At 29.6% G+C, this 4,193-nt stretch overlaps 1 long non-coding RNA gene across 1 annotated transcript; it reads left to right on the top strand.

Moving 5' to 3' along the window:
- Positions 1-2,504: 2,504 nt before the first annotated feature.
- LOC149031622 (uncharacterized) lies at positions 2,505-3,655 on the top strand. The gene is made up of 3 exons (XR_016177534.1): positions 2,505-2,969; positions 3,069-3,396; positions 3,497-3,655. It is a non-coding gene; the product is annotated as an uncharacterized LOC149031622 (long non-coding RNA).
- The last annotated feature ends 538 nt before the right edge of the window (positions 3,656-4,193 follow it).

Genomic DNA, 4,193 nt, shown 5'->3' with positions numbered 1-4,193 from the left:
ATTCGAGAGAAAAGAAAAAAAAAAGAATAAAAAAAAAAGAAAGAAGATAATAAAAATTATTCTACTTTAATAATCTAGTCTTTAGATTTACCTTCGTCTATAGAAGTTCCCTTACGTTAGAATATCGATGAAACTAATGAGAAAGAAGACTATAGGTAACAGTATAGATCTCTCTTACGAGTAACGATGCGATGATCGATATCGTTGAAAAACGGTTGACGTTGAAAGGGACGATGAAGATAATGTTTCTTCTTGGTGATGAATAATGGTTCTACGTTTTAACTCGACTTTTCAACTGCCAGAGATATTTTCAACATACAAATGCGAATATAAGAAAAAAAAAAAAAAAAGAATAAGAGAATGAGAGATTATAATTATCGATAACTATGCCGATTCATTTTTAAATTGACTAGACTAAATTTTGTGGATACCTTTTATTTTATTTATTTTTTTTTTTTTGATAATTTTTAAAAATAAAAATGAAAAGTTCGAAAGCTCTATCTTTAACTATTGCGATAAATATAATTATAACGGTTTATTTTTCTGCAATGCCATATGAAGTCATAGTAATAGTCACTGATTGGCATGCAACTGAACGTTTCTATACGAACGGAAGCAAACTGTTTTGTCGAGTAAGGGTTCGGTCCCTGACACTGATCGCAATTCTTTTTCAAGAGAACCAAACCTGGTCATCTCAACAATCACTAACCGTTCAACGACCCAGCCCACGATTTATCAATTAATTTACTAATTTTTTATAAATAGATAGAGTTGTACACCGTTAACTTAAATCAATTCTACATTTTATCTTAGTACAAATGAAACAATAAAATAATTAGAACAACATTTGTTCTATAATCAAACATACGTTAATTACATCAATGTATATTTGTTGAAACTATCGGAAAAATAATTAAAGTGTATTAGAATGATAAAATAACTGTTAAATAATCAAAAAGAATATTTTTATCATACCTGCTCAGTGATGACTTCGAGGGTTTAATTATGCTATAATATAAACAAAGTATATTAGAATATTAAAATAATTATTAATTAATCAATGGGAATGTGTTTTGATGTCTAAAATCTCGAATTATATGATCAGAGTACCGTCCTCTTTGAAATTCATCTTCAGACTGACATGTTGTTCTCTGTCAAAATTCCTTTATTTTATTCGGTCTATATCTATTTAATTCTAATCAAGATTATTTAACATAATAACGTTCTAATTCCCCCCCATCCCTTCCCCCACCCCTTTGTTTCGTCTTTCTCTGTTCTTCTCTCCCCCCTTCACTCAACTTTTCGATTTTTCCTCCTCTTCCTTTACTTTTAAATAATATTTAATAAAAGTATTATTTTATTTAAGTATATCTCTGTGGCGTATAGAAATACTTCAGAAAGAGTGACAGTGTGAGTGAGTGAGAAGGAGTGAGAGAGAGAGAGAGGAAGAATAAGAAAACAATACACTCGATACACAGGCTATTATATAAATGTGTATTTATATTTGTAGATATTTCTCGAGTCGACGACAAAACGTAAACAGCCGATAACATGTGTATAATAGCCGAGCGTTCGACACTCCCAAGGTCTCCTCTACTAAGGTTACGTAGTAACGTACCTCGTATTCGTTTTCTATCTTTCAACGAGACAACATCAACGAAAATAAGGCATATTAAATTATTTCATTTAATGATTTTATTTCTAACGTTATCGTTTTGATTTAAATAGTTTAACAAATTCTTCATTGCATTGGACGGTATATAAACGGGTTTATTTTTTAGGTTACTCTCTTTGTTGAGTTTGCTGATACAATTACTGTTTTATTTAGACAATTTGAAAGATTTTTAATGAATATTTTTACTAACATTACATACTTGATACGTCATTTAATCCAAGCAAAAATAGTTGCATTCTTTGATAAATTCTATAAATATTTAATAACTTTAACTTTTAATTATGTCAATTCTCATAGATAATTAAATTATTTCTTTTTATTTACCATTGAATATTTTTGATAAAATATTCAATGGTTTTAACGTGTGTCCTGCCTTCAGAAAGGATTTACAAGAAATATACTGTAATCTCTTTAGTATGTGTTTCAGCTTTACAGATATTTTATTTAATTTTATTTTATACATCGTCATCCTAAGGGTAGGATACCCATCCTGCAATCATCCATGAAGATTAAAAGTTAGTATATTTTATTATCATACATTTCTATGATAATTTCAATGGATTTTTATTACGACGATGACATTAATTGTTCTTTTACTTTTTCTATTTCAGATCATTGCAATCGTGCGTGTAGGCAATGAAATACACGTGTGTTGTATCGCGTTAAAATAAAATATAAAAAAGTCGACAAGTAGATTCAGTGTTGATCGTCGCATGTTGAAGTTTCGTTTGCTCGGTTAAGAAACTCGCAAGTTTCTTTTATTCGGTTTAAAAGTGTGCTCATCGTCATCCTCAGGGTAGGATACCCATCGTGCATTCATCAACGAAGAAAAAACGTAAGTCAATTTTTCTATTAAACATTTTCTCAATAATTATAATAATTTTTATATAACAACGATTTATATAATCCTGTTTTTATTTGTGTTTCAGATCATCGTTGGAATAGTGTTCACATTTCATTCATTAAATTCATTTAGAAATTCATTTAACACTAGATTTGCTCACTATTATTTTGTTCACTATTTTTTTAAAAATTTACAAACATTGTTTAAATGAAAAAGCTGATAGAGAAGAGGAATTAATATTTACGTATATTTTATTGCAGTATTCAAAATTAACATATATTTAAAAACAAATAATATTTCTATTATATATATGTAGCAAAAAAGTTTGCAATAATCTAGTGTTAATTGAATTAACTGCATGTAATGCAGTTTCATAGTCATTCTTTGTGAATTGTCATCGTCAACCTAAGGGTAGGAGACCCATCGTGCATTCATCGTGCGTTTAGTAAAGTAAGTATATTTTTGTATTAAATAATTCATCAAAAATTTTAATGTGCTTTTCTGTAATAGTAATGATATTAATAGTATTGTTTTTTATTTCTGTTTCAGATTGCAATCGTGCGCGAAGCAATATGTGTATCTCAACTTGTCGGTGTTTCAGACCGAATGTAAAGTGACCGAGAGTGAAATTTTGGTTCTTGCATTTGACTGCGTGCAATGCAGTCTTTGAATTAGTTGTAGAATCAGTGATCGGGCGAGTAATAAGTAAAAATCAAACGCGAATTAGAATCAGTGTTGTTCGTCGTATAATTAAATTTCGGTTTCGCGATAAGAAACTCATCTATAGTTTCTTATTTTCGTTTATACCGCGTTATTAGATTCACGCGAGGTGTGCATCACCATGATGCCATTGTGCTTCGTTCCATTGGAATGCATTGTAAGTATTCATTTTTATTTACATTTTATTCGATTTTATTTCATATGATTTTGGATAATATTGCAGATAACTTATCGTTTCGTTCTATTTTATTTTACAGATATAACCATGAATTCTCTTTCTTTCAAAGATGTTGGATGAATTCTTCGTTGGATCTTTGATGGATCTTCTTTAATGGCAAATCGAGTATCGTCTTTCATCATCAGACTACAATACTTGCTGCGAAGTAGAAATGTTTCGGAATCATCGCACAACTTCTTAAACCGTGAGTTTTTATTTAAAGTCCATCCAGTGCTCAATCATGCCAAGGATGAAAGGTCCTAATCGGCACGAGTTACTGGTTGTAATTATGACAATCACATAATTATTTCTATTTTTGTATTATTAATTGAATTAAGCATAAATGTTTATTTAAAAACGTTGAATTTCTTCGTGATTTGCTACTAATACTGCATAATACATAAAGCATAAATCTATTTACCTAATTAAATAATTATTTAATTATTTAATTAGGTATTATTGATACTCGATAGTAATTTGGAACGAAATAGTTTTTATTTCATTTTTGTTATTGTTTTTCTTTTTTGTATTTCTATTTTCTCTCTTCCATGGGAGAGTAAGTAAGTTGGCCGTAATTAATCCTTGTTAAAATTAATTTAAACGTTATAGCCGCGGGGTAAACTTTAGCTTGACCGAGCGTGCGAATAATAAGTCTAGCAAATAATAGTTCAGCCTTACTCGCATCTAAACGCGTTTCTATTTATGCTGTTAGGAAGTTAAGCTAGACGATCATGCCA

Source organism: Polistes dominula, unplaced genomic scaffold (genome assembly GCF_049000335.1).
Source record: "Polistes dominula isolate Pdom_NZ unplaced genomic scaffold, Pdom_raw_medaka contig_82, whole genome shotgun sequence".
NCBI lineage: Eukaryota > Metazoa > Arthropoda > Insecta > Hymenoptera > Vespidae > Polistes > Polistes dominula.
Note: the sequence above shows the minus strand (reverse complement) of the source record. Positions and strands in the feature narration are given on the sequence as shown.